General features: G+C 51.7%; 1 protein-coding gene and 1 pseudogene across 9 annotated transcripts in view; one reads left to right on the top strand and one right to left on the bottom strand.

The window, feature by feature from the left end:
- IQSEC1 (IQ motif and Sec7 domain ArfGEF 1) overlaps positions 1 to 16,350 on the top strand; it is a 333,736-nt gene that overhangs the window by 53,460 nt on the left and 263,926 nt on the right. The window lies entirely within an intron of this gene.
- LOC309607122 (transmembrane protein 230 pseudogene) lies at positions 4,400 to 6,766 on the bottom strand (annotated as a pseudogene). The gene has a single exon. The product of its transcript is annotated as a transmembrane protein 230 pseudogene (transcript).

Below are 16,350 nucleotides of genomic sequence, written 5' to 3'. Positions count from 1 at the left end.
CTTTCGGTTTATCAGTTATGGGAGGGGGTTTCCTCCTCCCTTGCCCCCTGCCTGCCTGCCTTCCTGCTGTAATCATTTCCTGAGCCCTGCTCAACTTGGGGGCCTGTGCACAGAAGGGTCAGGTGTGGATGAGGGACGGGCCTGCCCCCGAGGTGCAGGGGCAGTGGGCGCTGGGGTGTCACTTGCATTCATGAAAATTCACCAGGTGCTTATGGAATGATAGTATCATTATGATCATTATTGTTAGTCTTACTAGTGTCCTCTTTATCAGAACCTCCTGTGTGCAAGGCTGTGTTCCAGGATTGTGACTTATTTAATCTTTACAATAATCTTGGTAAGAAGTACAGTTGTCCCCATTTTACAGATGAGAAAACTGATGCTCAAAGAGGTTAAGGAATCGGTCTCTGAGGCCACACAGCATAAATGTGGCAGAGGTGGCATTCAGGTTCTAGATGGCCTGACTCGCAAGCCAGTGCTCTGAGCCACATCCCCTCCCCAGCGCTCTCGGTGAGTTTGAGCAGCTGCGCCCCCAAGAAACCCACAGGTGCTCGGATGAGACCAGGGCCCTGTGGGGCATAAGCGAAGGGATGTGGGAACAGGCGGCTGGAGCAGAGAGATTGTGGCTGCAAGGATGTGGCATTTGAGGCGGGCTTTCAATATTTGCATCCATTTGGATGGGGGGCAGGGAGGGAGGGCATTCCAGGGGGAGGCGAGTTCAAGGGCAAAGGCTTGGAGGCTGGGCAGCTAGATTTGAGTTGAGTTCAGCTACTGAGCAGGGCTGGGGTGGGGCAGAGCTCCGGGACCTGGTGTGGCCCTCAGGGATTTGCTCAGGGGATGGACCTTCTCCTGGGGCCTGTGGAGAGCCAAGGACAGAGAATCCTCCCCAGGCCTGCTGGGCTCTTACCCTGGGGGAGGAACTTGTCAGGGGAGATGCTCCTAAAGGGGGTTGGAGGATGGATACCTGAGGGGCCCCGGAATCTGAGGTCTTTGTAAGATGAACGGGGGCAGGGAGAAGGTGGGGTGTGCAGAGGAAAGACACCTGGCAGGGGTATTTCCTCCTTCCCTTCCCAGTTCAGTAAACTTTATGGAACACATATCATTGGAAATACCTGGTTCTGGAACAAAAGGGTGAGGAGCTCACTGTGGGGAAGGCTTTCCTTGGTCCGTGCTGTCCAGCAGGCAGTGAGGCCCCCATCAGCACAGGCATGAAAACAGGGACTTCGTACTCACCTCCCCAGGCTGTGCCTTCCCAGCACGCAGTGATCGAAGGCAGGGGCTCTGCTCTCCTGTCTGTCTCGTCCACCTACTGTGAGCTCCTGAGTGGGGAGATGGCTTAATCACTCAGCAGACCTGCCCCGCATCCTTACTATGTGCTAGACACTGAGTGTAGCAGGGAGCAGAGCACACAAGGTCCCCACTTTCTGGGGGACTTTCATTGCCTCTTTGTCCCCAGTGTCCAGCGCCAACCCTATGGGTACCAGGGACGGAGTGGCAATGTTTGTTGAGTGAATCTTACCAGGAGGGATGTATCTGGTGTCGGTCCCACTGTGTTTATGGATTCAGGGGCTGACCCCCTCCCCCAAGACCTCCCAGAGTCATTAAGCAGGCAGTCATCCTTTTAGTCCGAAACAGGCCATGCCCTCCACATGGATGGCATTTGCCTAAAGGGCCTGGAGCCCTGCCTCCTTCCCCTCCTCCTCCTCCCGAGAATGTCCCCGTGGGATGGAAGCCTTCCTGAAACTCCCCAGATGCCGTTTCATGCCCTCGGAGATTTGCTGGGCGCCCCCTCCTTGTTAAGGAAGGTCAGGACAGAGGCGCCCAGGCCCTGAGTGGGCTCTGACGGCTGTGACAGGTGGGCCTGCAGCTTCCGGGGGCCTGGCTCTGTGTAAGTTGGAATCATCTAGAGTGGTTGCCAGGATAATCTCCCCCGGCACGAATGCGCCCCCTGCTCCCTGGGGCCGAGCACAGTTCTCCAGGGAAGGGGCCGGTGGTCCAGCAGCTCTGAGCCTCTGCGTGGTTGGAGGGGATGCTTGGAGACGGGGGTCCCCAGGCCAGTACAGGGAGATGGGAACCCCGATAGCTTCGTGCGACACCTCTCCCACGGCATGCGGGAGACCAGGTGGGAGGCAGAGCGGAGATCCAGGGAGAAGGGCGGCTTCCCCTCATTGAGGGCCTCCTGTGTACTGGGGGCGGGGCCTGTGAGACCTCATTGGATCCCCCAGCTGGGGGTGTTATTAAAACCCCCACTTACTCGTGGGGCCACTGAGGACCCGGCGGGTGGGGGGGATGTAAAGCCACTCCCCCAGGCCACATCCCTGCATTTGACGGAGCTAGGATTCAACACCCCGCCAAGGCTGACACACCCTCCCACAGGGCCCAAGGACTGGGAACCCGAGGCTCAGAGGGGTGAAGCAACCTGCTCAAGGTCACACAGCAACCGTGTGACACTGCTGGGCTGTGATTTGGTGACCTTCCACTGCAGGACATGAAGTGAAGCCCAGCGATGGCCTTGCTGCACTCCGGTGCCCCGAGATGGGAGGAGGAGGGAGCCTTGGCCCAGGGCGTGTGAGGGGGACGTGGCCGCAGTGCGGGGTATTGGGCTGCTGCCCAGCCCTACCCCCCACAGGTGGCAACTGTCCTTGTGTCTGACCCTCTCCTGGCTTTGTTTTATTACATAATGCGTACAAAAGACTTTCCTTAGTTTTGCCTATGATTTTAAAACTTTTTCTTAAGCTATATCTACACAGAATAAAGGGCACATCTCTGCTGCACGCTCATTGAGTTTTTCCATTCATATACACCCATGTTGTGCCTACCGCCGAGATGAAGATGGAAAACATCCCCAATGCCCCAGAATTCTCCCTCATGCCCCCTCCCAGCCATTACCCCACCGTCATCACTGTCCTGACCTCCACCAGCATAGATGAGTTGTGGGTGATTTTGTATTTGTATATGTGGAGTCACACAGTGTATGTTTCCTGTGTCTGGCTTCTCTCACTCAACATTGTGTGAGGGGCGCATGTTTTTGTGTGTCATTGGGGGCTGGTTCATTTTCACTGCCGTTAGATATTCCGTGACTTTGGCGGGCACATATGTACATGTCTGCTGGATATGTACCTAGGAGTGGAATTGCAAAGGGCAGGCTTTCGTAGAAACAAATTTCCAAACAGCTTTTTGCTTTCCCACCAAGGAAGAATGAAAGTTCCTGTCTCAACGTTTGATTTTAGCCCCTCTGCTGGGTGTACACCGGGACCTCCTTGTGGTTTCCGTTTGCATTTTCCCAATGACTGAGGATATTGGACATCTGTTAGAGGCTTCCCAGCCTTTAGAATTTCCTCCGTGTGAAATGTCTATCCAGGTCTTTTGCTTATTTTTTTAAAAAACAAATTGTCTGTCTTTTTGTTACCGAGCTGTGGGAGGTTCTAAAAAATATACGTTGTGGATGCGAGTTCTTTGTGAGATTTATGTATGTGACTATCTTGTCCCACTCTGAGTTTTGTCTTTGCAGTCTATTTATGCTGTTGTGGTGACAGAATTTCTTCATTTCACTATAATTTAATGTATGTCTTTATATAATCTTGATACACATTCTTTATTGGTGATACAAGTTTTGTTTGTTTTTTAAAATTTTATTTATTTATTTATTTTTGGTTGCATTGGGTCTTCGTTGCTGAGTGCGGGCTTTCTCTAGTTGTGTCGAGCAGGGGCTACTCTTCATCGCGGTGCGCGTGCTTCACATTGCGATGGCTTCTCTTGTTGCGGAGCACGGGCTCTAGGTGCGTGGGCTTCAGTAGTTGGAGCATGCAGGCTCAGTAGTTGTGGCGCACGGGCTTCGTTGCTCCGCGGCATGTGGGATCTTCCCGGACCAGGGAATTGAACCCATGTCCCCTGCATTGGCAGGCGGAGTCTTAACCACTGCGCCACCAGGGCAGCCCCAGATACAAGTTTTTTGACGCCACCTGTGTTTTGCATGTTTTGAAGTATGCGTCAGGCCCTGTGCTTGCACGGCTGGGTTGTGGTGCCGACCCATTCCCCGCGTAGCCTAACAGGAGGACATAGATGCATAGTTCATCTATGACATCCCTGAGTGATGGGGGAGACCCTTAGGGCAGTGGGCGTCTGGAGGAGGATCCCCTAACTCAGTTCGGGGGGAACATGGATGGCGTTCTGGAGGAGGTGACATGTCAGCTGAGCCCTGAATGATAGAAAGAGGGTAGGCGGGCAAAGAGGAGGGCGAGAGGGGCAGAAGGGATTCCTCAGGTAGAGGGCAGAAAGGGCTGGAATGCCCTCCTCCGCCTCCCTGGCTATCCCAGCCCTCTGCAGGCAGCTCCAGATGACTTGGGGTTGCTTCCCCGGGCCAGAGTATGACCTGGGATTTTGGTTCCCAAGCTTGGGTGTCTTAACAAGGGCTGCACACCGTCCCCCCTGAGCTCTGTGCCTCCTGCTTGCAGCCTTTCGGGTTTGCAAGGGGGTGGGACCCCAGATACTCAGCCCTTGCTCTACAGACCCCCAAGAGAGCGGAGGATCCACGCCCACTACATCAGAGCCAGCGGAGTATCGGTGAGAGGAAATGGGCTGTGTAGACGCATTCCAGGATAAAATAAAGCAAGGAAGATGGGAAGAGGGCAAGACAGAGGGAAGGAAGGGACTGATAAGTAACCAACACAGAATCGTGGTTTTTATCGGACAATGTCCTCCTTACGAGATGCAGGCTGAAATCTTTAGGCGTGAAGTATGGTGATCCTGGTAACTTATTTTTTTAGAAAAAAAAGTGTGTAAGTAAATATTTAACTGAGTTTTCATGGTATTAGTTTGAACCACGAAATTGCTGGTTTTAGAGATCAAAATGGTCACATATCCACAATTTCATAGGGTTCAACCTAAAGCCGTTTTTGGTTCTTGTTTTTTTTTTTTGATGTGGACCGTTTTTCAAGTCTTTATTGAATTTGTTACAATATTGCTTCTGTTTTATGTTTTTTGGTTTTTTGGCCACGAGGCATGCGGGATCTTGGCTCCCCGACCAGGGATCGAACATGCACCCCCTGCATTGGTAGGTGAAGTCTTAACCACTGGATTGCCAGGGAAGTCCCCTAAAGCCGTTTTCTATTCAGTATTTTTTTAAAAGTATCTCTTCGCCATTGCTAGAATAATTGCTTTCTTTTCTTTTCTTTTTTTTTTTCTGGCCACACCCTGTGTCATGTGGAACTTCCCCGACCAGGGATCAAACCCACGCCCCCTGCAGTGGAAGCCGTGGAGTCTTAACCACTGGACCACCAGGGAAGTCCCCTAAAGCTATTTTTTTTTTTTTTTTTTTAAGATTTTGACATTTTAATTTCTTTTGAATACAAGCCATTTTTTGCAAGATAGGAAACAGAATCAAACTAAGGCAGTCTTGTCCTCTAGAGATCAGGCCAGTTCTTACAATCTTCAGCAGAATGACATCATAATACGAGGTGCTAACAACAGTGTTAAAAACTATAAATAATAACCACTTATCTACATTTTTTCCTTAGGAAACAGCCAAAAGTCTTGTCCTTAAAGGTATGATATACAGAACATCTAGATTTACAAAGGACAGAATGATCCAAATTATACGCTGGCCAACCTGTCAGTGAACCAGATCAGAGCTGGCCAAGGACTGGTGAACAGAGAATGTGTTTACAGTTTGAAAATTTGCTCTGAGGTTTAAAAAATTCCTAGTTGCTGTTAATAAGAAAGCAAGTAAAAAATATTATAGATGCACCCCACTGATATTTGATTTTGCCACAGTTTTCCACTAGAACACAAAGTTAGAGTATGGGGATAAGACACTTAACATATTTTCAAAATAAATTACTTAGTAATAAGAAATCTGACATACTGCATTCTTCCATTTGCCAAAAGAACATACTGACAAGGAGGACTATTTAAAAGAATGCTCAACTCTAAAAAGGGTGGTGGCAGCAACACATTCCACTACAGAATAACCTCCCACTTTCCCATACAATTAACATTGCTACTTTTCCTGATACATATTCACGTGGCAAAACTTGTCAGGAGCTTTTGCCAGGGCCAGGAGATGAAAAATAGAGACTGTCCTGATGACATGGATAGTTGTAAGCTTAGTTAACATCTTTCGGATGGACCCATAAAATCTGGCCACTGTTTTGTTAAACATCTGCAAATCGCAGAACTCCTTAGCCCTTAGCCATAGTATCTGCTCAATGTCTTAAAGGTGGGCTCAGTCCCATCTGTGACTCTTGTCTTCAGGGCTGAGGTGTGTGCTAGTCATCAAAGTCTGGAATGCCATCGTAGCAGTAACCCCGGTAGCCTTTGGATGCATAGTAGGCGATGCGCAGGTGGTCACATCCTGGCAGGAACAGCAGGATGCCAATGATCAGGACGGGAACGGCCCGCTCTGCCCCCCCTTTGCTGATATAGCCTGCCAGCAGGAGGGAGCCTATGATAATGAGGAAGGCGCCAATCAAAAACAGCACCGTAGCAAGCGCAACGGCCTTATATGGAATCTTAGGAGGGCTTTTCTTAAACTGAAGGTCAATGTAGCCATCGTCTGTACTGGAGAGCCTTGAGTATTTCACTTTACTACTGGGGATTCCAGTAGCCAGGTTGGTACGAGACGGCATCATAACACGCTGACACAGTTACAGTCGGAGCCCGGGCCAGGCCGCCCGCGCGCAGACAGCTAGCTCACGGTTCGCAGCAGGCGAGCCGGAGACCTCACAGTACGCACCCACCCCCAGCTGCCTCCCCGCCCCAGACCAGCTGGGCCCTAAAGCTATTTTTAATTGCTCTCCCTGTTTGAAAATTTTTGTAATATGATGATAGAAAAAAGAATCCCACCTCAAAATTAAAAAAAAGTCAAAGAACATATTAAAAATTTCTCATAATTGCTTCATGCTATAAAGCAACTTAAGAACTCCAGTTGGAGAGCTCAAAAATTAGAAGATGAAAAAAAAAAAATCAGAATGAGATGAAAAGGGAGATTGAAGACCTAAGGAAAAGAATTGATGATCAAAGTGGTATTTTTAAGGAGCAGATAAATAAATTAAGAGCAGCAAGGAACAGAAGAGGCACTGCTGAAATGGAGGAAGTGTCAAAAAGGGAGGAAAAGATAACCAGAGTGGATGCAGCTGGAAAAAAAGAGAGAAAGAGGTAGATGCAATTAGAAGAGAAGCAGCGGGTACAGAAGAAAACTCCTGTGATGCTCATAGCATAGCTGACGGTCCTAACAATCAGACAGAAGATGCACCCCGGGATGTTCTTACTACCGGGGAACGGAAGAGCTGCACCAGCAGGTCGGACAAGCCCTGCTTGAGTCGATGTTCTGGAATCTTTTGATCAAATCCTCAACGCCAGGATGTGTCCACGTTCAGACCAAAGGTAGAATCCCCCAGACATCCAGGCAGAAAGAGCACGTCACCTACGAGGATAGAAGTATCAGGCTCGCCTCACCTCTGCCGACTCAGTGCCAGAGAGGAATGGAGAAAGGTCCACACGGTTCTGAGCTGGGGGGAAAGGGTGTGTTCCCAGAGAATAATGTATGTACACAGCCTTGCTGTTGTTTGTATATAAATGCAATAGGCACACTTCCTCAAAGATGGGCAAACAAGAGAAATGCGTTTGGTTTGCAGATGAATCAGAATGAAGAATCCAGGAAAGGAGATGCTGATAAAAATTAAAAGACTGGCGCTGAACATTTAATCCACATATATGCAGATTGAATGGGAAATCCAGTTGTGAGTTGGATAACCTGGATGATGTAAAAATAATAGTGGAGCTCACAAAAATCAGAAGGTAGCGGAGGAGGAATGAGCTGGATTGTGGACATACAAATGTCCTCATCTTTCACCTGCCGTGTATAGTGCCCCCAACTTACCCCGTCACATCACCCTCATGCCCTTCTCTGGGTGCTCCACTGCTGTGCTGATGTCTTGACTTGTTTATTATTCTCCTCCATGAGTCCAGCAGCTCCACGAGGTGGGGATTCTTCTCTGTCCTGTTCACTGCTGGGTCCCCAGTGCCTCATAACAGTTCTTGGCATATAGGTTGCTGGATAGATGGATGGGTGGATGGATGGATGGATGGATGGATGACTGGATAGATGGATGGATGGATGGATCGGTGAATGGATGGATGGGTGAATGGATGGATGCATGGATGCATGGATGGATGGATGGATGAGTGACTGGATGGATGGATGAATGGATGGATGGACAGATGGATGGATGGATGGACAGATGGATGGATGGATGGATGCATGGATGGATGGATGAATGGATGGATGGATCTGTGAATGGATGGATGGGTGAATGGATGGATGGGCGAATGGATGGGTGCATGGATGCATGGATGGATGGATGGATGGATGAGTGACTGGATAGATGGGTGAATGGATGGATGGACAGATGAATGGATGGATGGGTGGCTGGATGGACGGGTGAATGGATGGATGGACAGGTGAATGGATGGATGGGTGAATGGATGAATGGGTGAGTGGATGAATGCATGATGGGTAGAGGGATGGATGGATGATGGGTAGATGGATGGATCGATGGATGGGTGAATGGATGGATGGGTGAATGGATGGATGGGTGAGTGGATGAATGCATGATGGGTAGAGGGATGGATGGATGATGGGTAGATGGATGGATGGATGGATGGGTGAATGGATGGATCTGTGAATGGATGGATGGGTGAATGGATGGATGGGTGAATGGATGGATGCATGGATGGATGGATGGATGAGTGACTAGATAGATGGATGAATGGATGGATGGACAGATGAATGGATGGATGGGTGGCTGGATGGACGGGTGAATGGATGGATGGGTGAATGGATGAATGGGTGAGTGGATGAATGCATGATGGGTAGAGGGATGGATGGATGATGGGTAGATGGGTGGGGTGGCCAGGAAGCATCTCCTGTATGATTAGGAGGCATGTTTAAGCTGTGTGGCGGCAGTTTCATAGTCTTGGGTCTTGGTGCAGGTGAATGTTTATAGTCCTGTCTGGTGGTTCTGATGGGCTGAGTGGCTGAATGAGTCTGCTGTATCCCACATGGAGGAGAATTTGTGGCACAGAATAGTCCCTAGTGTTTCAGGGTGGCTCCATTTTGAGAGAGATGCTGTCTCGCCTTAATGCTGCTGTGTTCTTACTGTTCAGGACAGGAGTGGCCCGATTCCCCTTGGGGGCAGTATGAGCAGGAAGACATTTTCTGTGCAACATTTGTGACTTGGGTGGAAGTGGGAGAGTGTGCAGCACAGAGGAGCATGAAAAGGGTCCTGCCAAGTGGCCCAGCGCGAAGGGGCTTTCATGCCCGTGCGTCCCATGCAGTCCTCACAAACCTCCTAAAAGCCAGGCATCACTGTCCCCATTTTGCAGATCAGAAAACTGAGGCTCGGCTCAGCCCCTTCTCACTAGCTTCCAGCTGCCTGGGCGAGTTTCCTCAGCTCTCCGAGCCCCAGTTTCCTTAACTGTAAGCCAAGGATAAGAATGGCGCCTGCCTGGTAAGATTGGGATTGTTGGGGGCGGCCGAAACGTGAGGGTAGTTTGAAAGGGCTTTGCAGATTGTCCAGCCCGACGTGATGCTGCGTCCTCCCAGGTGTGGCTCAGACACTGTTGCTCAGTCTTCCCCGGCTTGGGATTCCCGTGGACCTGGTGGGAACAGCTGCTCATCGTGATGCCGGGTTCCTTTCTGCCGCATTGGCTCTGATGCCCGAGCTGCTTGCCGAGGGTTCTCTTTATTGTAGTCACACCGGAGGCCGTGAGGGATGCAGGAGGTGGCACCCACTCCCTGCGGCCCTGCCTGGGCTTTATTTGGGTTGTAATCTTCCCTGACCAGCAGGGACTTATCACTGTGGCCCATTATGGTGGAAAATGCCTACCTGCTCACTTCCGAGGTCTGGACAGTACCCACCCAGGAAGGGGTTTCACACGTGGGCGGGTGTGAACCGCCACCGCTCTGACGGGCAGCCCAGTTCCACCATCAGTGTGGTCTGGACACAGACCAGGGGGCCAGGGCGGGAAGGCTGAGCGTGGGGCGGGGGGGTGCCCCTGGTGAGACCCTACCGACGCCCACCTGTGTCCCTGTGTGTTCCTGGGCGTATTCCTGACACCTGGCACATGGTGGGTGCCGAGTAAATACGAGAGGAAGGAAGGAGGGAAGAAGGAAGGGTTAAGTTTTGGACTTAGGGCCATGTGACCAAGGTCAGTCTTCTGCTAACGGGCAGCTCCTCCTGCCTGTCAGTTTACTGGAATCCTCTGTTATTCAGCAGATGTGTTCCTGGACTTGACTCTAAGCTGCCAGATCAGGCCCATGCATCTTACTGATTTGCACGGCAAGCGCTGCTGAAGTGAGGCCTGTTTGTTCTCAGGATGACTGACCCTCACACTCCTGAGCGCTCTCTGTGTCCCGGGCACTCTGTTCACACCCCTGTCTCCGGGAGGCCTGGAGGGCAGGCATCTCCAGAGAGGATCAGGGGTCTCTGCAGTCTGTGGAGGCCCCAACTAGGAATTTGTCCTGGGCATGTGGGCAAACAGATGGGTGAGGGGGTGCCGGGGAAACCGAGGCCCACTCGCGGGGAGGATTAACGAGGGACGACCGGCAGAGGTGCGAGTAAGGTCAAGGGAACCAGCGGGGCTGGTGCAGCACCCAGGGACGAGCGGCAGCAGGGAGCCATTACTATTGTCGGCCTGAAGGGCGTGTGTGCACGTGTGGGCACCCATGTTCCTGTGTCCGTGTGTGCGTGTCTGGTGTTAGAGGGACCCTGTGAGCCCTGCAGCTCCAAGAGAGGCCTGCCTGATGGGGCTCCACGCTCAGGGCAGGAGGCAAAGCTGCAGGCCGGCGGGCGGGGAGCAGAGCGATGACGGCCAGCCTCTGTCTCCTGCCGGGACCTCCCATTGGCTAGAAGAGCTCAGACGAGAGCACAAGGGAGCCCAGCTGGTGCATCTGTGTGAGTCACCCTCGCAGGACACGGAGATGGGCAGAGAAGGCACCTGTAAGATGGGTGTGATTAAGGCACACACCTAACAGGACACTGTGGGGAACAAATGAGGGATTGCCCGGTACAGCGCTCACAACGGTGGCTGGCACCCTGAGCGCTCCCAGAAATGATCATTACTGTCATTACAGGGTCCTTTCTTCCCTCACAGTGAGTATCCAGCACAGACTTTTTTGTGTAATAGAATACACATAACATAAAATTGACCACTTTAACCACTTTTAAGTGTCCAGTTCAGTGGCATTTGTGCAGCCATCACCACCATCGTCTCCAGAACTTTCTCATTTTCCCAAACTGAATGTCTGTCCCCGTGAACCACTAACTCCCCTCCCCCTCCCCCAGCCCCTGGCGGGCACCATCTACTTTCTGCGTCTATGGATTTTGACTCCTCTAGGGACCTCGTATAAGTGGAGCCATACAGCTTGTGCACTTCTGTGACTGGCTTATTTCACATAATGTCCTTACATTTCGTGCATATCGTAGCGTGTGTCAGAATTTCCTTATTTTTTTAAGGTGACTAATACTCCATTGTATGTATAGACCTCGTTCTGTTTATCTGTCATCACTTAGGGAAAAAAATGTTGATAGACACTTTTGTTGTTTCTACCTCTTGGCTAGTATGAATGACGCTGCTATGAGCATGGGTGAACAAATATCTCTTTGAGACCCTGCTTTCAGTTCTTTTGGTCATATCCCTAGAAGTGGACTTGCTGGATCAAATGGTGATTCTATATTCAATTTTTTTTGAGGAACCTCCATACTGTTTTCGACAGTGGCTGCACCATTTTACATTGTCACCGTCAGAGCACCAGGGTTCCAATGTCTCCACATCCTTGTTATTTTCTGTGTTTTTGATAGTTGCCATCCTAATGGGTGTGAGGTTCTAGCATAGACTTTTTGTACATAGGATGGATGGGTGGATGGATGGATGGGTGGATGGATGGATAGATGGATGGGTGGGTGGATGGATGGGTGGATAGATGGATGGATTGATGCATGGATGCATGAGTGGGTGGGTAGGTGGATGGATGGATGGATGGATGGATGGGTAGATGGGTGGTGACAGTGTCTGTTCGTTACAACAAGACTCCTATTGGGACCACTTGGCTACCAGTTGGCTAAAGTGTCACTGTGGATTGGAAAATAGTATAATATTTCTTCTAAAGCGCTCTATAATAATTCCCCCCTTCTTTCTCCGTTTGTCCTACCAGTAGGAGTTTGATGTAGCAAAATTATCTAGAATGCCAGTGTTTGTGGTCACAAATGAACTGACTTGGCGACACAGAGGCACGGAGTTGAGGCTGAATTAGCGGGGGTGCTTTGCTGTGTTGGTTAGAACACATCCCATGTTATTGTAATCCTGGAAGTGAAAACGCTGTTTCCCCTACAGAGAAAGCTTTGTCTTAAACCATCACGAGAGAAGCTCCTTTCCAGGGCACTGCCTGTGAACATGGGGGTCTGCCCTTTGCACGTGAAATCCTCTTAAATCAGCCCTTCCCGTTGTCCCCTCTCCCGGCCTCCTGCCCAGCTTTAAAAGAGCAAAGTAGCCTGCAGGAGTACAGGGGCAGTCGGCAGGTGCGGAGGGAAGGTCAGAGGCCCTAAGGGTGAGTTCCGGTCACCTCCCTTCCTGGCCGTGTGCCTTGGGCCAGCTGAGTTCTATTTCTTTGTGGACCACCAGTCCCCTCTGCTAGAGAGTGGGAAGGATTTGACTCACCTTGCAGGCGTGTTGTGAAGATGAAATGAGATGATCATAGGTGGTCCCTCCTCAGGCAAGTTCAGTGTGGCTTCTTGTTCCTGAAGGGGTGCAGTAGGTGGGACTCAGGAGATGTGGGAATGCGGTCTTGCCTCAGTTTCCCCATCCTGCACACACTTGTGTTTCCTGGCCCATGTTGCAGCTTTCATACTCATGAATTCCCTTGATCGTCCCAAGAAATCATTACCTCTAGCTTAGAAACAGGGACATGGAAGCACAGAGAGGTCTAGTGACTCACCCAGAATCACACAGCAAGGCAGTAACTGAAAAGAGCAGATGAAATAAAGGCGGTGTGACGTGGTGTGGGAAGGTGTAAGATGTCAGGTGGAGGTGTCGGGCTGGCTTTGGAAGTGGGGACCCCCATGCTGATCCCTCTTCTCTCTCCACCATCTCTCCTCAGGCATCCCCATCCTTGCAAGAGGGAGCAAGAGCTTCCTCTGACCCCTCTCCCTGCCTGACAGGAGCCAGACACACCTGGGTTTCAGTCTTTCCCCTGCTGGGCACTAGCCCTGCGACCTGGGAGACTTAGTTTACCACCTCAACTGCCTCGTTTGAGAAAGACCCCGACCCTGAATTTTGATGCAAGTCCTTTTAAAAAAGCTGTTGTTGGCAGTTGCAAAGGCGACGCATGATCATTGTTTCAGATTTGGAGAGTCCAGGGAAGCAGATAGAAGAGCATAATCATTGCAGGGCCCCATTTAAATGAAGCAAACACTGTTAACATTGGGGGAAATTTCCTGCCAGTCTGTTTTCTGTGTGTAGACCTTTCACAGTTGAAACAACTTGGGAGATTGCTCGCTAATGGTAAGGGGTGTGGGTGCCGAGAATTCCATAACGCTGAGTAACACCCCACTGTGTCCGTGTGCTGCATCTTCTTGGTGGAAGGATACTCAGCTTGTTTCCTTAGCTTGGCTGTTGGGAATACTGTTCAGCCATAAAAAGAAGGAAATCCTGCCATTCCTGACAGCACGGAAGAGGCTGGAGGGCGTTATGCTGAGTGAGATAAGCCGGGTGGAGAAAGATGGTATTGCTTACATGAAGAATCTTGTCGAGTAGAATGGTCATTGCCAGGGGCTGGGGAGGGGGGAAAGGGGGAGACGTTGGCCAAAGGGCACACGCTTCCAGTTGTAAGACGAGTGGATTCTGAGGATCCAATGTACAGAGCGCCAGCCTTGTGACTGTAGTTAACGATACTATATTGTGTACGTGACAGTTACTAAGGGAGTAGATTCTAAGTGTTCTCACCACAACCCCCCGAAAAGAAAGTTAGCTGTGAGGTCATGGATGTGTTAGTTAATTTGATTGTGGTAAATGTTTCATAATGTACGTTTATCAAATCATCATGTGCACTTTAAGTAGATATGACTTTATTTGTCAATTATACCCACTAGAGCCGGGGGGAAAGAATTCTGCAGGGTTGCTTCTGCCGTCGGTCCCAGTTATCTGTAGGGAAGGGGGTCTTGTGGGGGGCTTTGAGCAGCGGGAGGGACGCCCTCGGAGGCCGTGGTCAGCCCTGCTGCCTAGGCTGTGCGGGCAGCCAGCTGGGGGCAGGGGGGCCTGGGGAGGGGGTGTCACTCTGGGCCAGCAGGCCCCTCGGGGCAGCACGCAGCTCTTCCGGTAGCCACTGCAGACTTTGACAAAGGACGCCTGGGTGACCCCTGAGCGGACACAAGTGGGGGCCGACCGCGGGGCTGGCCTCTGCAGCCCGGGGTTGGGGAGGGAACTGAGAGGCCGGCCTGCAAGCAGGTGGAGAAGGGCGGCGAGCAGCGCTGGCGGCCACACGTCTGGGTCCGTGCTGTGCCCTGAGCCACCTGGGCAGGGCCCTGAGCTCCGCGCCTCTGTGGCCTCCGCTGTGAGGTAGGCTTCGGGTCCCACCTCTGGGCTGTTGGATGCAGGCCCATCCTGCCTGAGGGGCGTGGCTCAGCGGGGCCGTCACTCTGTAGAGAGGTTGTGTGTGGCCCCCACCCCTGGTGTCCCCTGTAAGGAAGTCGGGGTACTTGGCCCACACCGTGGGATGGAGATTTGACACGTCACGTTTTCTGAGTCATAACAGCTGAGGGCAGGGGACTGAGCCCCAAGCCGCCATGTCCACCCTCGAACCTCTCCACAAGGGCCCGTCAAACGTCTTCCCCCTCTCTGAGAAGGGGACAGGTGTCACCTCCTCCAGGAAGTCCTCTTGCTTCCCAACCCCTCTCCACCCCGCACTGGGCCAGGGGCCTCCTCCCACCCCATAGCTTCTGTGACATGAGGCTGATCTCAGTCTGTTCTATGTCACCTGCTCCACTGGACTTCTCTCCCAGGGCCACCTGCAGGCAGCACGTGCCTGTTGATTGCGTGAATGATCGGATGCACTATTTTGATGTCAGTATGTTTTTATTATCAGTGCAGGATAGAATCACGACAGAAAGTTTAGAAAGTCTAGGCTAAAAAAAACACCCAGCCCATCAGCCTTCCCGGGCCCTGCTGTTATCACTTTGGTGTATTTCCTCCTAGTAAGTTTTTTCATCGGTGTGCTTTTTCTTACCCAGCAGCAGAAGATAGAGGGTTCTGCTTTTCTTCAGAATAATAACCCCACTCTGGGAGCATGGGGCCTAAGCTTTCATATTCCTCGCGTCACAATGCTCTGGGGACGGTTAGTCTTCACCCCACTGTATGGCCAAGGAGCACAGGCTTGGACAGTTGAAGGACTTGCTCAGGATCATGCAGGAACACATGGGCACAACCAGCTGGCATTGGAGTCGGAATTCAGGACCAGGGCCTGTGTCAGGGTCCGGCTCTGAGCGTCCAGCGTGCCGCTGCCCCGTCAGCACACGGACCTTTCCCAGTGCTGCCCAGAGCATCAGGACAGGAGTCCCCGTGGCTGCAGAATATTCCAGCCGCCCAGCACTGTGTGGGCGCTGAGCCCCACCAAATGCCAGGTGCTGGATTTGCCTCTGACCCTGGGCGAGCACCTCCCTGCCCCCTGCCTGCCCCGGTGGGCGAGTTCTCAGACTGGGTCTCCGAGGGGCCCACGTGGTGTTGGGCCGTGGCCATGGGCTGCACAGAGCCCCTGGGATAGTGGTGATCGGCCAGCTCAGGCCTCGGAATTGCCAGTTAAATGTTTTATGTTTACAAGGGTGCAGGGCTTATGCTTTTGGGGGAAAAAAGCCCACAAACGGGCTATAACAGGCAGGAGAAGCAGAGAGTAAATTAACTTTTAATGTTCGGATAAGCTTGCTGACCATGGGGCTAAATTACAGAGGTCCTCTGTGGGAGAATAAGCGGAAATTGTTAGAATTAGAGAAACAGACAGGCCACTTGGCCCCCCTGTGTTCTGCATGGGCTCGGCGCTTCTCTGCTCCATTCTCCCCGGGAACGGGTCATCTTCTCTGTCATTTCAGACCGTGCTGCTCGGAATAGAAACCCTTTCCGGGGGCACAGGGCAGATCCCTCCCAGCAGAGAGGCTGGGGGAGGCTGGGCCGCAGGCACCGGGCGCTGCTCTCAGCCCTGTGACCTTGGGCAGGTCCCTCAGGCCCTCCGAGCCCAGAGTTCCCCCTGTACTGACTGGGGGGCTCACTTCCACCCGCCTCACAGCCAGCCTTGTGCTGAAGCTCACG

The sequence above is a fragment of the Balaenoptera borealis genome, assembly GCF_965194805.1.
Source record: "Balaenoptera borealis genome assembly, chromosome: 12".
Classification (NCBI taxonomy): domain Eukaryota; kingdom Metazoa; phylum Chordata; class Mammalia; order Artiodactyla; family Balaenopteridae; genus Balaenoptera; species Balaenoptera borealis.
This window is presented reverse-complemented; position numbering and strand designations above follow the sequence as displayed.